Raw genomic sequence first — 18,878 nt, 5'->3', positions numbered from 1 at the left:
GCTCAAGTACAGTCAAGTAGAGAAATTGACAGTGATGTACCCTTGGCGTATATGCCAAGCGCAAGAGACAGTCCTGTACAGAGACCGCCGCGTCGACCAGCAGCAGTGCCGCACCGTTCCGGTGGACAGATGAAGACAGTACACTGCTGAAGTACGGCTTCACCGGTAATGGTGGTGCCGTCGATCCCCGCCTGCATCGCAGCTCGACCTGCAGTGAAGCCTTTGAACTGTTTTTTGACAACGTTCTCTACAACAAGAGCAACCGGTATGCCGTGCAGAGGCCCGCTACGACATCGGCGCACATGCGATCATGGACTGATCTGAACACTAGAGAACTGAAGGCCTTTCTGGGCCTTTGCATAATGACGGGCATTGCGAAGCACCCCACCCTTCATAGCTTCTGGTCCACCGACCCACTACTGAAGATGAGCCTATTCCCATCCGTCATGCCCCGAGATCGCTTCCTTGCCATCCTGCAGTCCCTGCACTTCAACGATAACACCGCCATGCCAGATGACTGCACCGACCGCCTCTTCAAAGTGCGCCCAGTCGTCGACCATCTTGCTCAGAAGTTTGCCACTGTCTACGGGTACTGCTACAACTTCAAAATCTACACCGGCCAAAGTAAAGGAGACCTCCCAGCAACTAACAAGTGGTGATGGACCTGGTGAACGACCTAAGTGGTAAGGGCTACAACCTTGCCCTCGACCGGGCCTTCAGCAGTCCCGATTTGTTTCGACGACTTCACAACCAGAAGTTCAACGTCGTCGGCACCGTCATGGGGAACAGAAAAGGGATGCCGAAAGACCTGCAGTCCGTCAAGCTGAAGCGGGGCGAAACAGCGTCCCGGTCGGCCGACCTGGGTGTCAGCGGTTCTCTCCTGGCCATGGTGTGGCGAGACAAGCGCAACATCCGTATGCTCTCCACCATGCATACGGTAGACATCTGTGGCACCGGCAAGCAAGACAGGACAGGGCAGGAAAAGCAGAAACCGACCTGTGTCATGGAGTACAACGCCCTGATGGGGGGCGTTGAAAAGAGCGACCAACTAGCGGCAAATCATCGAGCAACTCGTAAGTCCCTCAAGTGGTACAAGAAGCGCTTCTTCTACTTGCTCGACTTGACGCTGGTGAACACCTACGCTGTGTACCTGGCCGTTGGTCACCGCCTCTCCTTCCTCGACTACCGCTTGAGTCTTGTCCGTGAGCTGCTGTTCGACGAGCCCTTGCCCGAGTACCGCCCTCAGCACGATACTCCACCATTCACCAACTCCCGCTTTGTTGGCTGACACTTCCCTATGGACTGTGAGAGGACCAGCTATGGCGACTTCCGCTACCGGCGGTGTGTCCTCTGCGCTTCCCGTGGTCTGCGAAGAAGATGCACTTCGAGTGCGACACGTGCCACCAGCCCCTCTGTGTCGCCCCCTGCTTCAAGGAGTACCATACTGTCCACTAATTGACACTTTGAACATTTACTTTCATGGACATTTTCATTGACATTATATTTTGTGTTTTTCATCTGTGTTTTGACTTGATGCCCCACTTATCTAGTGTAAAACAATATGTCATTTCTGGTGGTTTTACTAGGTGGTCATAATTTCAGCCTTTGAAAAAAATGACAAAAAAGACAAAGTTTCTGGAACGTACTGCTTTGAGGATGTAGTATTTTCATCTCTTGAAAAAGTGGCACATTTCCTTGTAATGGTTTTACTAGGTGGTCATATTTTCAGCCTGTGAAAAAAATGACAAAAAAGACAAAGTTTCTGGAAAGTACTTTTTATTCCTTGCACCGGTGTTTGATTTTTATTTGATTAGAAAGAGTGGAAATTTATTTTACTACTTTTATGAGTTCAACTACTTCAATGAGAAAAGAAAACACAAGAGAAATGACAAGAAGAAAATAAGAGAAAAAGAAGTTCTCTCCAAATATTTCTCTGTGTGTATTTCTATGTGTACTTTATTTTATTGGTTTCTAAATTTCACTTGAAATTGTTTGGGAAATAAAGTTTGGGAAGGGAAATATCTTACACTATGGGAGGGAAAATGAACAAGTTGGGAAATAAAATATGAGAGTGGTTTGGGGGGGATATAAGTTTGGTAGATGGGAAAATACATGTATACAACAGAATATAACCCCAATAGCTTCAAAAAATAGTGAAAGTTACACGCAGCAGCGCCACGAAAAAGACACACTTTTAGACCCCTTTTTTTACAGCATGAATTCATTTGTACGTCATTGCCCGCACTTACTGAACAGTTGACAAAGCCCAGTGAACGTACACAGCTTCCCATTCACTCAAGCCCAGTGCACGTGCACAGCTTCCCATTCACTCACCGCATATCACACGCTGAGGTCTTGACCGTCAATCGCTCCGCATAGCAACACGGCAGCATAGCAACGCACTGGGCCAAGGCCCGGAACAAACGAGCCCTTATGTAACGCACACAATGGGGGCTCTACACAGAGCTGGCGGCATGGCTGCAAAACCGAAGGGTCAATGGAGGTTGCTTGTGAGGGCTAGATTCGCCATGAGACACCCATTTTATGGGGTTTAGGCGTTCAGAAAAAAAGATATGAATTTTTGAAGATTTTTAAAAAACGAAAATATAAAAAAACCGCCCGGCAGCGAAAGTAATGCTTAAAAAAAGCACCTAGCAGCAAGTGGTCAACGCCATTTTTTCAAAGTATAAAGTTTGTACACAACCAAAGGAAAGACTTCAATCAGCTATAACTGTTGAACCGAGGCCCCAATGGGCACCACATTTATTCAAATGGAGTGGTGTCTGCTTGTAATCATATACATGTATGACGTGTCAGATTTATTTGTTTAGCTGTCATAAAGGATTTCCAAAACTCACTCCTGGCAAGCTGGGGTTAGGGCTACGGCTAGGATTACGGCTACGGCTATGGCTATGGCTATGGCTAGGGTTCGGGCTACGGCTATGGCTATGGTTACGGCTATGGCTAGGGTTGGGGCTACGGCTATGGCTACGGCTATGGCTAGGGTTGGGGCTACGGCTATGGCTACGGCTATGGTTACGGCTATGGCTGAGGCTACGGCTATGGCTACGGCTAGGGTTGGGGCTATGGCTACGGCTATGGTTACGGCTATGGCTATGGCTGAGGCTAGGGTTACGGCTACGGCTATGGCTGAGGCTAGGGTTACGGCTACGGCTATGGCTACGGCTATGGCTAGGGTTGGGGCTACGGCTATGGCTACGGCTATGGTTACGGCTATGGCTGAGGCTACGGCTATGGCTACGGCTAGGGTTGGGGCTATGGCTACGGCTATGGTTACGGCTATGGCTATGGCTGAGGCTAGGGTTACGGCTACGGCTATGGCTGAGGCTAGGGTTACGGCTACGGCTATGGCTACGGTTGGGGCTAGGGCTAGGCTAGGGTTAGTCAGTGGAACAAGTGCCTCCTATTTCTGACTCAAATACGTGTCAAGCTTTGTCGCAAATTTCTGGGCTTGCTACTGATCCGAGTGCACATCCGATTTTCTTTCTGAAGAATTTACCTCGGAACTGAAAAAAGTTCCAGCCTAGAACAAGTTCAGGGAGAGTGCGGATGTAGTTTGATCGGGGTTTGTTATGGCGTAGCCGAAGTTTGTTGTGTTGTAGGCTTTGCATACTGATTACCAGGCTTGCGCCTAGTGAATGTTGGTTTGCGAAGAGACAACATCGATGCTTGCCAGGAGTGAGTTTTGGGGAACTCGCACTTCCTTTGGCAGATATTTCCCTAACTACTGCAAATATGGATATGAAACTTACACAAGTATATGAATAGTTATATTAACATACATGTACGGCCTTTCAGATGATACCAAGATTGCCAGATTCAGATAATTTTAACATGTTTCATCTTCAATTATATAAAACATTCACTGTGCGGGAACCGAACTGGTATAGCGCCGACAAAGCCAGAATTCCGCAAAAATAGGAGGCAGTTGAAAAAGAATTTGCACTTCCTTTGGCAGCTATTTCCCTAACTACTTCAAATATGAATATGAAGCTTCTATCAATAGAAAGAGAAACATATGGCCTTTCAGATGACACCAAGATTGCATTTTTTAGATCATTTTTAGATCTTTCAGATTCCATTATATTAAGCATTTACTGTGCGAGATAAGGACCGGTATAGCGCAGACAAACCCAGAATTTCACAAAAAAGGAGGCAGTTGAAAAAGAACTCGCACTTCGTTGCGCAGCTATTTCCCCAGCTATTCCAAATATGGATATGAAACTTAAATAAATGGATAGACAAACGTGTAGCCTTTCAGATGATACCAAGATTGCTAGAATTAGATAAATTTAAGATCTTTTATGCTCAAATAAATGAAACGTTCCCTGCGTGGGATGAGGACCGGTATAACACGGACGAACCCAGAATTTCACAAAAATAGGAGGCACTTGGGAAAGAACGCGGACTTCCTTTGGCAAATATTTCCCTAACTACTACAAATATGGATATGAAACTTCTATGAATTGATTTGGCCTTTCAGACTACACCAAGATTGCAATTTTTAGATAATTCTTAGATCTTTCATGCTCCATTATATGAAACATTCACTGTGCGGGATAAGGAGCGATATAGCGCAGATGAAACTAGAATTCTGCAAAAATAGGAGGAAATGGATTTGTGTTCCTGCATTTTGCTGATAATATTGAATCTTTTTTAAATAAAGAACTTTTTCGGCAGGGTATTTTGGACCATGCGGGTGGTGGACGCAAATCTAAAAATTTCATTCTCATGGCCTCATTATAGGCCTCCATTTTTAAGCATTTTTTTTTAATTTTTGGGGTATCACAGGTACATTTCCACTGTATTGTAGACGACATCCATTAGGAAAGGTAAAGTTAGTCCTACATTTTTACACATGACTGACACCACACATTGTTTGCTCAATGGTTTGCCTTACTCCGGTGTGCAGTAAACAGTATGGATGGTGGGCCTTAGCACCGATTAGCGACTAGGCAAAGTGCACCATACTGTGTCAAAACGTTAGCAAGTCCTGAAAACAAAAAGTGGTTTTCAACGTACCTGCATCAATTGACCATCTTTTGAATTGTTTACATGTATGTGGAAAAATGGTACCATAGGCTGTCCAACACTTCACCAATGACGTCTTTTTGTGGTAAAAATCGTGAAGTTTTTACAAAACGTGAGAAGTAAACTTCGAACGCAGCATAACCATTGCGGGACATAACTACGTACAGCACCCTCAATCGGAAAAGGCCAGTTGCGCCAACTAGACTACTTGAACTTCAAGAACATCCGGTCCAAGCATTTTCTCCTCCAAGTCTATGTCCAAGTCACTACAAACGACGTACATGTACACAGAGCAGTGACTTGCAGGGCAAGTACATGTACAAAAAGCGCACTCTCAGGTTCGTGCATGTGCACATGTTACAAAAGGGAGGGGGGTCCCCATCTCCTCCCGGGGAAAGAAGAAAAAAGTTAGTGAAAATCTCAAATGGGATTTGGGACCGCTGTTTTGAAACGTTTTAGTTATCCCTGCTTTTGCCACTGACCCTGGCTACATACATGTACATGTAAATATCTGTTAGTTTGTCTATCAAATTAGCAATCTTATTTGCCACAATTTTGGGCAAATCACAGAACATATGCAGGAAAACGGAATAAATAAACACACATACTCGGTTTATTATGGCACAACAAAAATATATTTACCGTAGGTCAAAACAACAGCGCCACCTGGGGGAACTCTGAAATAGGTCAATACAAGGTCAACCTGCCACTTGCGCAAGACTTAAAAGGAAACGGTAAAATATCTAGGAACAGACTGAAAAAGGAGCAATCTTACCGTTCACAAGAATCAGAGTAAATAAACAAGCAAAGTGATCAAAGAATAACACCAAAACACACATTAGCAAAGAAAAAAACTCCCAAAAACATTATGGAACAACACGTTCCATAATGTAATAAGAAAAAGAGGATGAACATGACTGACGCTTTCACAGGGGGTGAGTGAGTGAGGGTGCACTATAAGTGATCGAGAATTTACCGAAAAGAAGTAATGGACTAGGAAATAATGAAAATGTTGGTAATCTGCGTAGGTTGCACGTGGTAGGCTACATGTACATGTATGCTAGAAGAGCAGCAACGTCAGCTAACAACCACAGAGGAACAGCTCACAAGAACGTGGCAAACAGCTCGTCAAATTATTGCTGAGCAATTTCAAGACTAAGACTGCATCACGGCCCAACAACTGTTTGGCTACTTCATATGACCAAACCAACCTCAAGAGGCATCCATAATGAATGTCTTAAACCAAACTGTCTAATTTCAAGACAAACACATCTTCCAAATGAGACTGCCAAGCACCGTTGCTGTCTACGTGTACATGTATATTGCTCTAGTCTCTGGAATACAACCCACTATCCTCCACTTACATGTACAGTATATTCCTATCCACCTTCATCAAAACAAAGATAGCAAGAAAAAAACTCAATATAGAATCAAACTATTTCTCTGATATATGCAAAGCCAAAACCAAGAAAACCAAATCCAATAAAAAAACATTTCTTAGAAGAACGCAATTATTAAACCAACCCATCCAAAGTGACACTAATGCAAACCGGCAAAAAAAAATTGAAAGGTCTAAGCTCCATCCCCCACTCCAGCTGAGCCAAACTGCACAACACAATGAAAGGCCTGCTATTATCAGCTGGATTTTGACTTTTTTTGGATTGTCGTCGTCAGTGTGTTAAATATTTTGGGACTACCAGTAGGTCTGAATGGAGTACAGTTCATGCTGGGGTACTTCAGGGTACAAACTAGGGCCTATTCTATTTTCAATAATGATTAATGATGCATGTACCGATTCATCAATATCTGTCTTCAAGTACATGTAAGTACATGTACATGTAGATGACTTAACCTTGGTAGATTGTTGGAGTCCCACAGGACCATCTGTTTTTCAAGATGTATTATAGGATTTTTGGGATTGGTCTAATACCAATAATATGAGGTTAAACACAAACAAATGCTATAAAATGACAGTTTCTTTTCAAAACAACCACGTTTATCAGTACCAATTTTAATTGGAGTTGATCAATTAAAGGAAGTTACTACTGCTAGGATCCTTGGAATTATAGTCCAATGTGACTAAAAGTGGAATGCACATGTTAATGAAATGATCAAGAAATGTAATGATAAATTATACATGCTACATGTAAGATGTCTTAAGCATTTTGATTTACTGATGGCAGACCTCATTACTATCTATAAGGGTTATATTCGGCCAGTACATGTATTAGAATAGGGTACCATTGTTTTTAATGGAAACCTGTCAAAAGTCCATGTAAACAGGATTGAATTTATCCAAAAGAGGGCTTGTCGAATTATATTTGGGTTTAATTATTTTTCATATGATCCAGCTTTGCAAGCATGTGATTTACAGTCACTACAAAATAGGGATAAACTGTGTACAGATTTTACACTGTCTTTGGAGAAAAGCGCAATTGGGACGAAATGGCTTTGTACAAAACAACCAATATCTCATGATCTGAGGAATACTGAGAAATACATGTATGTACAATACAGTTGTAAAACTAAATGATTTCAAAGTAGTGCAATAGCTTCTATGATAAAAAATTTAAATGAGTTAATTTTTCTTAATATCAGTATTTGTGTTTTACGATTTAAGGTTTACATTTTGTAATTATTTTGTAATATTTTAATGGTTTTTTAAATTATAAAAACATGTTCAATCCAGCCCAACGGCTGCCATTCATGTTTTAATAAACCATAATGAATGAATGAATGAAGAAGGACCAAGGGGATATTACCGCTAGATGCCATACTCCAGCCCAGGCAAGAAATCTATAAGCCATGTGGCAACATGACCAATGGGCCTCAAAGTTCTACCAAATTTGCTAAATCAAAAAACCCAAAGCAAGGCAGTCGTCACTGGAATCCCAATGGAATACCAGAAGCCTGCAGGCGAGAGTTTTGGAGGTTAAACGCCTGCTGTGCAGAACATACGGCCAACTGGAAAAAGTCTCTGTCTGCCTAACCTTCAGTACACCCACTCTACCTGGCACATTCCAACTGGGATATGAAAACTTTTGAGTTAACCCATCATTTCACCTATAACATGAAGCTTCAACTGCCAATAACTTGGTCATATTTGGTGTGGAAGATTCCATTCGTATGAGCAATGCTGACAAAAAGATCAGGTTAAATGCGGCAAATGTGGGGAACAACATTTAAAGTGCATTGGCTCACTGTGGGTGCAAAACTATCTAACAGGAAAGAGGAATACAAAACATCAGAGTATCATACAATGTATATGTATATGCTTAATATAATCCCAAACCACAACACCTGCCAAACAACAAAAGGATGCCACTACCCAAACTGAAGATAGGACAGCCAAGCAAATGGACCCCCGACATCAACGCCTCTGCAGTGAGATAAACATCTTGGAACTACTCACTTCACTAGGGAAATGCAAATCTGAGATACTATCAATTATACATGACCAGAGAACAGCTGCAAAAATCTGTAACTACATGTAATCACCTTCAAACTAGACCTGAGAAATCTAGACAACATTGACCCCAACTGCCCAAAACCTGCCATACTCCAACAGCAGGTTTTGTGAGGTTTTGGCAGGTTTTGTACTGACCTGAGGAACTTGTTGTTGAATTTTGTGAGACTTGGGATGAAAGGTGGTGTTGGATTCTGTGTGAGTTGGGACACACACAGGTCACTGTGTGCAGTGTCTGGCTTGCTGTACCAATTGTTGGACTGTCCATGATTTTGTCAGGTTTGGTACTGTTCAGTTTAAGTCATCCTATACTACATAGACCCATCCATACCACATCAAACTCAAACTCCAACGGGCTCATTCTGTTGGAGTTTATCAGGTTTGGTACAGTAATATGCATGTACAAGTACATAGACAAGTACATGAACCTGTTGGATTTTGTGAGGTTCAGTATACTTTCTACTGCAGGAGCCTAGGGGGTAAGAGTTAAAAAAGACATAGAACAGCATCAGTCACCAACTGGTGCAAGGAAAACAGAATATGGCAATATCACCCCAAATGAAGCACAAGCAACTACATACATGTACATGTAGTCTACTTAGCAAAATGCAAGTCATTCCCCTAAGGCAATTCCAACACATCATGATGAATATTTACCTCATTATCACAGGTTGAATTATTTTACAATGGAGTGCACAATCACTCATAGCCCACTACAAAGAATTGAACAAAGCTATAGGTCCATTCTTGGCCCACTAAACCAGATATTACTTACATCTTAGGAATTTGGTTAAAAGATGATAAATTTTTTTTAGATTACCTGGTTGTGATGTCTATTGACATGAAACAATACTAACAAGAAAAGTGGTGGTGAGTGTGCTTTCATGACAAAGTATGGTAGTGCCGTCAAGTACAAAACAGGTTCTAACACTTCTGTGGAATTCCAAATCAGATCATTGAATGTACATGTACATACATGTGCCAGCAAGCCTTACATTGTCGGCTGTGATTTCAACAGTCATAACCTTCTGTGCGGCAACTCTGAACTTGACGACAATGGATAAATTATTGATGACATCAATAACAATCTGATTTGTCTCAATACTGGAGAAGGCACCAGGGTTAGCACATCACACAGTTCCCTCACTCACTCCATCTTCCCCTTGCATAGCCTCTAACAAGAAATTGGATTGTGCTACACGACACATGTGGAAATGACCACTGCCCAACCACTAAACACTTGTTGGCATCCGTCAGTCTCAGAAGACAATGGAGCTGCACCTGAGGCTATGTTCAGACACTGTGTTAGTGAAAATGGTAAAAGTCAAACATGTTAAAATGGTCATTCACCACAGATGGCGGTCATAAAATTAAAACTCACCGAGCCTATGGAACCATTTTAATTTAGCAGATTTAACCCAAAACGGTTTATCTCCTTTTCTTGGGGTCCTGAAGAACTTCCACTCATTTAAATAAATCCCACTTAAGTTTGTTTACATACACACATGGCCGGCGTGCACTTGAAGCAGGTTTGGACTGGTTGCCGATATACTTACTGTATAGGTACAAACATGCTGAATGTCACCCGGGTACCAGCGTTTGTGTTATGTTTGCAACATGGTGCTCTATTGGGAGACACTTGTTCATATATCATTGCGATGCAACAAATTATGGTTGCCCTAGAAAAATGCTCATCAGCAGTCCACAGCCACAGACGTATTACCAGTCTTAGGCATCCTTAGAAGGCAAATACAACAAGGATGTATTGCTTTTTCCCGAGTACAGTGGCAGTTCTGACAATATACCACAGAGAGGCAGACGAGAGTGACCGCTTTTTCCCACGTTGTAATGGCAGTTTTGGAGGATGACAGCATTGTATGGGTCGTTCAGCATGCGGTTACATTGTATACCTCATTGTTTAAATCCCTATTTTAACTCTGAAATAAAACTGATTTGGTGTAACTTAGAAAGCGTCCAGACATCGTTTCAATGCAAAAGTTACACCAAATCAGGTGTACTGTAACTACCATTTTAAGTGAATTTAAAACGTTGTCTGAATGGACCGGTAGCCTGAGTTGGTCAATCAGTGGTTGACTTGAAGCACCTGCTGTGGCTGAACAGACCAATCCTTGAAAGGCAGGCTCTGTGGCAAATGCTGCAAGTGAAGCCTGTGCCTGGGTTCATAGGGGTTTACGAGCTTGATGGTATCTGCGTCTCCTTTTCTCCTTCACCTGGCCTCTCTCTGTTGCTCGCCAGCCAGGGTTACTGCTCTGACAGCCTGCTTCCAGCTGGCTCAATTGGCAGCAAGAGCTTTCCAGTCTTTAGGGTTGATGTTGAGCTATCTGGCATGTGGCTGGCATGGCCAAGCCAATGAAGGCTAGGCCAAGACAGCAGCACAAACATGCTTGGTGTACCTGTGACCTTCAGGAGCCTTGCTGTTAGGCGCACAGTCCTGCCCTGGTGATATCAAGTATCCTTCTCAGGCTGCAGAGGCAGAAAGCACTGAGTCTGGGTTCCGGACAGGTGTATTACATGCAGGTCCATACCTTGTTGCTGTAAAGAAGAGTGCTATGGATGCAGGCTCAGAACACCTGCATCTTGATATTGGTGGTAAGCATGGAGTTGTCCCACGCCCTCTTGGCTAGGCGGGCAATAGCTGTTTATGCTCTGCCTACACAGGAGTTCAGCTCAGCATCTAGAGAGAGGTTGCTCGAGATGGATGAACTAAGGTACTAGTGCATACATGTACATGTATATGTACAGATGAAATTGCCTGTGACCCCTAATGTGTTGGCACCAATTTACACGTACATGTAGGTGTAAAGTACACAACATTTTAGGGATTCAGATTACCTACAAAAAATTTCAGGGACGATCATGGGGTACAAAGGGAGCTTACGGTTGCAAAACAGGTGGTGGGTAGCAGGTGTGCACTGCGCTCTGGCTATGGACATACCGGGCATGCCAGAAAGTGGTAATCGGCCAGATGTCATAGCCCGGGCAGTTCAAACTCCTTCTGTATCCTTCCTCCAAGATAAGATTAAGGCCAGTACATTTAAGGTGTGTTCAGAGATCGCAGCAGTCACACATACATGTACATGTAATACTGTTTGGATTGTTTTACACTGGGTTACAGCATATGCTACAAGGAAATTTAACAGGCATATAGACACGTACATGGGTCTATTTTATATACACATGTACAAGGAGAAGGATTACTTTTAAATGCGCCCCAAAATATGTTTTACAAGTTTTAGTTCGGTAAGTGAGTGGAGTCAATAATGAATTACTAGAATTGATCAATTTTTATCGAACTTCTATAATTTGTTGTGGAATTTTCTGAGACTTTTGATAATAATGGTCATACCATTTGCTTGTCACCCAGCGTCCGATTCAGGGCGCCAGGTCAAGAGCAAATTCACACCAGGCCAATTTACCACACGCCTTGAATATTGAAAACTGAAGTATACTTTACAAGTCTTACATGCATCCTTCGGTTCACGACAAACATGTAACTTGTCTTGTTCCAAAGCACATTATGATAAGCCTTTTTAGAAAAAAACATGTGTTATCACGTGCCAAAGGTTCAACTTTGGAGTTGACGAACCCCCCCAGTTTCTGTTCAGGGAATGGGCCTGCAAACCTGGGAAAAAGATGCCCACAAGAAATCCATCTACAATGTACATACATGTACAGTAATAAGGCAATTCCTTGATAACAGAATTAAATTTCAGAACAAAATTGACTGTAATATGTGTATTTTCCCTGTTATGAATTAGTCGTATGACCTTCCTGACTGCAAACACTTCAATAAGGTCTGGTTATGGCCCTACCATCAAACCAGGATTAAAATATTGAAACATCCTACATGAAGAAAGGTCCAAGGCCAAGAATGTTTCAGTAACGGAATTACGTTAATAAATATGAAGCATTTTTCTAACATATTTTTCAAAACAAATTCTATGAAATCTATAACATACATGTAGAGGCCACAGGTACCCATTTATCTTTTTACCTACATGTATATGTACATGTATAGCTCCAACTTTATTGTAGCAACAGATTTAGGGTATCAATACTTACAAATATTCCATACTCTGTCATTTTTCGAAAAAAAGGCAGTGGTAATGGGATTACAACATGTGAAATGTACATGTACCTTGAAAAGTGCCGATTCTTAAACAGCAATCTTTCTTTTTTTAATCTGGGCATGTTTTTCAGCTTTAATCATGTTAATATAAACCATAATACAATGAATCTGCATGCCTATCTGAAAGCTATTACAAGTTTTACACCTGTACATGTAGCAACAAGGGTGTATTGGAATAGAGCGTGAAATTTCCAACTTCTGAACCCCGAGTTGTGATCAGAAACAAGGCAGTTACTTCAAATTACATTTGTCAACTTCAAACTGCTTAATCCTGCTTAAGTTTGTGGGGTACATGTAGGACTTGTTCCATGTACATGCATCCAACAGCATACATGTACATGTACAATTTACATTAGCCATTGTCACAGAATTACACAAACTAGGAACACTGAATAACCTAATGTGCTGTGAAATCACAATATAATTGTCCATACAAGTATACAAGTAACATGTATTATTAGAAATGAAGAACTGTAATGCAGTCATCTACAATGCAGACATCTAGAAGGATTTGATCTCAACCATATACATGTAAGCTACATGTTACGTGTACATGTACATGTAAGTATTATTAACAACAGTTGGACTGACCATATTCAAATGCAATGTAGTTGACCATTTCTAGTCAACCTTGTGGAACCAGCCTCGGGGGTAAAATCTCAGTAGTAAAAAAAACGACTTCCAAAAGTAAACCGACAAAATGTAAAGAAAAAAAATTGCCTCAAATGTTTTTAATCAATCTTCCCATGTTTATGAAAAAAACAAACACATTTTTATTTACAGCTTGGCGTGTACACTTGTAGATTTTGAGAGTTGGCATTTGGTGCTTGATTTTATCTGTAAAATTACTCATCCAAGATAAATCTTGACTTTTGGAAGTTAAGGCAAATGCATCTAATAACCTGTTCACTGTAGGCCAATACAACACTAAACGACACTGTAAATATGTTCAGTTCTTTTGTCCAACTTGTCTTTCATTTTAACATGTCTTTGAACAGTGGAAACACTGGCAGGAAATTTTGAAATGGCGGCCATCATAAAAAACCAATACAAAATAAAAAGCCCCTCTTTCTTTGTTTTTTCAAAAATCTGGACGAGAAGCATTTTTTTTTTTTACTTTGCCTTACTTTCAAAAACATTTTTTGGCTCCGTGCCAGTTGCACATTTATTGACACCGCACAAAAAACTAGATTTTTATTCCATCAGCTTTAAATTTGTCATTTTTCTCAATTCCCATACGGAACTGCCCAAAAGACATTGCCTAGGTACATCTGTAAAGTACTCAAAATTCCTCCATAACAAATACCCTGATAACAGCATTCGCGATTCATGCGGTACAACTGAAGATTTTCAGTAGCATTTCATGCTGGAGTGTAAACAGTTCACTTTTCATACACAGTCTCTCCAAAAGACACTTGGCTTGACAGATAATCAAATGACCCTCACACATTTACTGTGAAAATATTACACAACTTTGTTCAAATCCAAAGTTCTGTTCAGTCAAATGCTGATGAAATGAAAGGATATCTGAATGTGTGATGACATGTTGTACTTTGAGTCGATTGGTTTAATTGCTCTGGAAAAGGAGATACCGCTCTTTACAAAAGAGTGCTTTAAATCAGTAATTATTGTTCATATAGTCATTGGATTGAAACTGTGATTAAAATCAGTGCTCAGGTGATTTTAACCAACATGATTTAAATTACCCAGTCCTGGTTGGTTGAGATGCGCAAGCCAAAAAAGAGCATCCCTCTGAGGTCATCTGAACTGTTATCCACACATTTCTCACGATGAGAAAGCCAAGTTTGATGAATGGGGAACAAAGGAAAATTTGTGCAACTGACCAAAAATATAAAAACAACTTTTCCCTCTTATTTTTGTGACTGAGACAAAGGGAAAATAAGCTTTCAGGATTCATTAATGAAACTCAAGTACTTTTCATTCATGAGCTGTAATGAAAATCCTACACTGCTCAGGAATGGAAATAAACTTACCAATTTTTGGATGCATACATTCTAACTCTTCTCTTAATCAATTAGTGATGTCGTCTTGAAAGGTTGATGGCAAAGAGATGAATAAGTAGGAACAGGCTGGATGTTAACTTCTTAACAACTGTCTAGGTAGAAAATGGCAAATTACAGTAGATTCAATTATTTACTAAAAAAAGTATTCACCAAGATTTTGTAATCTAATTCTTTCTGAATAGATCACCTGTACCGACTAGAATTGGATTTTGATGCATTGCATTATCTCCTGCCTGTCAGTGTTTGTCCGTGTGTGTCATTGCCAAAAACATTTTCATGTCTTGTATTGTCCTATGTTATAATATGTACAGGTGTACATGTATGTCTGTCAAGAGGTTAGGGTACAAAGGCAAATTTATGCTTCACCCTTTACCTAAATATTGTTCTTTAACGTGTGCTTTATTTTTCTGCTTGACAATGTACATGTATGTACATTCTAAGGCAAACTATTGTAAAACTAAATTCATCTGCTACACTGTAACCATGGTACAAATAAAGGTCTGTCAAAATACAAAAAAAAGGCTAATCAATAAAGACCACTGGTTGTAACAGAAGTTTGAAGACCAAATAGTTGGCAACTAAGTCCAGACTCAACCCAAAAAGACCGCAGGAATCATAGAATTTTTCGCAAAGATACCAATTTGTCAGTGTCTACACTTCCTACATGTATATCTCACCAACCCCCAAATGGTGGCAACACCATGACCTACATGTACAGTGTACTTGGTGAATATCAGAAACACATGTAGTTTGATATAGGTAACATGGTCCACTTGTTACATCACTGATGATTGTAACAAACCACAAGAATCCAAAAAGATGTAGTTCTGCAAGGGATATCTTGATTGGCTCCATATTGAGTGTGTTTCAAAGGTTGGAATATATAGTCAGCTGCTGGATGCCAGTCACTGGATGTGTCTGCAATGCAGCCTCAAAGAAGAGCTGTGAGACTTGGCCTTTGAAACCTCAAGGTCCAGAAGTAGGAATTTCTGCACGTACACGTAGATCAATGGGCATCACAAGAACTTCCTCTGGGAAACCGCCCTTTTTTAAGGAAGAAGGGGGCAGCGATCACCTTGCCCCCCTCTGTGACCCAAAGGCCCAGACTTGATGTTGTCGATATCAGAAGGATTTAAAGCAAATTCAGTGGGATGCATCTGCATTGACTGAACTCTGTTTTCGAGCTCAATGCAGAAGCTGAATTTGTTAGTTCTTTTGTTCAAATGAAGGTATCAAAGAACTAATTGTTAAAATGTTGATGTGTCTTTTAAAATAAAAGGCGTCTTAATTTTCATGTAAACAGTTGTTAACATACTGGAAGATCCTTCAAAGATGCTTCTGTTATCTCACAGGCTAATTCTCTAATCACCCACGGTGTCATGTAACCACAAATTAATTGCCTCTGTCGCTAATACGAATAATTCGACAGTGTACTTTGACATTACGACTGACATGTACATGTATTTGTAAAATGAAATGACTTTAAAATTACAGTTATCACGTAAAGTTTGCTTATTTCTCTTCACAGAAAAAAAAGTTAAAAATTTGCCAAGTGTGTATCTTGAATTGTGAACATTAGATTCCTTATAATACTTTATCTTTTGGAATCCTCCAATGAACAACACTGATTGACAAGGAGCTCCACAGCAAGCTTCACGTTCAGTTTTAGAGCTATAAGCTAACATAATTCACTCTGTTGTGAGCAAGAGTTCCAATGAAAGAAATAAATGAGGTTAATATCACACAAGCAGCTTTTTAGTACTTCCTGAGTCTCTTATCTTTATGGCTACCCAGTTTAACCACTTTACATCTCTACCCCAATCTCCTTTATCCTATCCTTCACTGCCTCTCCTTTTCACCTACCTGTGGCAATGACCCTGTGACCCCCTGCCAGCCTACCCGGATACACGGTTATTTTTATACCTTTTTAGCACCGCCATGCACTGGACATGTACACACACAGAACAACTGCCCTAAAATTTAATGAAGAAATAAAATTGATGATTTCTTCTTTAAGAATTCATCCTGAATATTGTCATATTTGATGATTTTTCAAGTTACAGTAGTTTGAATTCCATGTACTTTAAATCAGCTTCCAGGTCGTCCCATACGCGCCAGAAATTGAGTTACATGTACGTGTACCATATCATACTTTTATATTACAAGACATGTATTACCTCCCGCCTGACATGCTATGCCATAGAGAACATTTTACGGATGTTTTGGTCAATAAATAAAGAGAAAAACACTTGTGGCATTCATTTCAGACATTTTGTAATTTTGGATAATTTTTCAAGAACCGTATGTTTGAACTACTTTTACTCAACCTGCAGAAATCGAGTGAAGAGTTGGTTTGCTAACTCCGGCCTGGCGTATTATTCCATTTAGGATGATTTACGGTTGTCAGGGTGGGTAAATAAGGAAACAAAATAATATGCACCTGATACATACATGTACAATGTAGGCCTTAATTAAAGAAATTCTTTGTCATTTTTCATAAGTTTTCGAGTAAAATCATGTGAATACTGTTCCAGGTGCAGTTGATGTTCAGACACGCTGTACAAATGAGGATATTTTATAATCGTTGTTAATGAAGAATAAAATAACTTCTGTACATGTACCTCTGACTACCTCTGGTTACCTCCAACTTTTACCTACATCCTGTTTTTACAGTGGTGTGTAACATCAGTGTAGTGCTATGAATACAGTACATGTATCCCCATTTGAATGACATTTTTTGCTAAGGTAGGTCTTGTATGACGTTTGGTCTGTAAGGGCAGTAAGGATAAAAAAAGCCAGTCTAAGTAATCAGAAATAAAGGAGAGCACACTAAATATTAGACTGTTAACATTTCAAATCATGGAAATGTAGTCAAATAGGCCTAGGCTACGGTAGCTGTTTAACCAAGACACTGGTAAGGTTACAAATTGAAAATAAACAAAAGTTGCCATGATTGGTTGCTTCAGTTTTTCTTCCAATTAATGCATTTTGTATGGGTAGTCTTTAGCTCAGCCTCAGGTAGGACGTTGTCTTCACTTTCCATTTACACTACTTCCAGAACTGTAAGGTTTATACAAATCTTGCAGTTCTTGACGAAGGTACATGTACATGTTTAACACTCACATCCAAGTTAAGACATTTCCTATTTTGCCGTCACACAAAACTGTCCTTTTTCGATTGAATATTGCTCTGTCCCAAACAAGCTATTCCAGCTCTTAATCAATTTGAGGCAAAATAAATTGCAGCTTTAAATAATTCATCACCGTGGGACATTGGAGGATCCTTGTCAGCACGTGGGTCAGTAGTGGTCACTCACGGTTGTTTGCACTGTGATTTAATGCCTTGAACTAGTTACTGGCGTGACCTTAAGATGTTGGTAGCTCTGGAGAGAACTCCTGGTCACTTTTGCTTGAGTAGCCGTGGCGTTTGGTTGGCGAAGGGAAAAATCTGTCTGTTTTTGCAAAAGCAACCGTCCTCCACCCTGTTCAGTGCCACCACCTGTCAGCCGTAGCTTACTTCAATGCCTCTTTTGTTGCTTTGCAAAGCATTTTGATGCACTTTCCGTCGGTAGTCCACTTTGCTGATTCTAGAGTAATCGACAGCGATCCGGTAATTCCTGTACTCGGTTGCCAGGTTTAAGGAACTAAAAGGGAATTTCCCCCCTTTTTTCCTTAACCCTAACAGTCCTGAGTCCCCCAATTTTAATATAATTTTGTACATACCCTAGGGAGTTAGGGTTAATGGTTTTACGGGGTTTTTTGCCCTCCTCAGAATTGGCAAAGTCACCGACTTTGGTGGATGTTGGGGCAAATTTCATTCATGGACCTAAAAATTGACCTCACTTTTTAAGTCACTGTATTATTATTAATGACACTTCACAGAATGTGCCAAAAGGAAACGCCTGACCCCTTCCTTAATTGGGGGAAGCACTAGATTATTAAGGGCCAAATTAAGGAAAGCATTTGGTACTCACCAATTCCTGTCGTTTGACATAAATAGTTGTTAGTGGTTTTTGAAAATGCTTATTAGTTGACTGATTTTCCCGCAAGCCAGTGCAGGCCCAAGTCGGGCAGCACTTCATGGAAATTGCTATCCAATCACAGCATTTGATATTGATGACTTAGGATGGTTGGCCTATAAGATATTGTACACTGGACTGGATCCTCGTTAATTTGTTCATGAGAAT

The 18,878-nt window shown here is 40.7% G+C and overlaps 1 protein-coding gene across 9 annotated transcripts in view; it reads right to left on the bottom strand.

Annotated features, from left to right (window-relative positions):
• LOC110985733 (histone acetyltransferase p300-like) overlaps positions 1 to 18,878 on the bottom strand; it is a 101,168-nt gene that overhangs the window by 35,518 nt on the left and 46,772 nt on the right. For 8 of the 9 annotated variants that reach the window (XR_015423819.1, XR_015423818.1, XR_015423816.1 and 5 more), the window contains one exon: positions 14,663 to 14,784. The gene's annotated coding sequence lies outside the window, so the exon portion shown is untranslated. The remainder of the gene's footprint in view (positions 1 to 14,662; positions 14,785 to 18,878) is intronic. The other variant, XR_015423820.1, reaches the window with a different exon arrangement.

This window comes from Acanthaster planci, unplaced genomic scaffold (assembly GCF_054643075.1).
Source record: "Acanthaster planci isolate LZ-2023a unplaced genomic scaffold, COTS_SCS Contig13, whole genome shotgun sequence".
In the NCBI taxonomy this organism is placed as follows: domain Eukaryota; kingdom Metazoa; phylum Echinodermata; class Asteroidea; order Valvatida; family Acanthasteridae; genus Acanthaster; species Acanthaster planci.
Note: the sequence above shows the minus strand (reverse complement) of the source record. Positions and strands in the feature narration are given on the sequence as shown.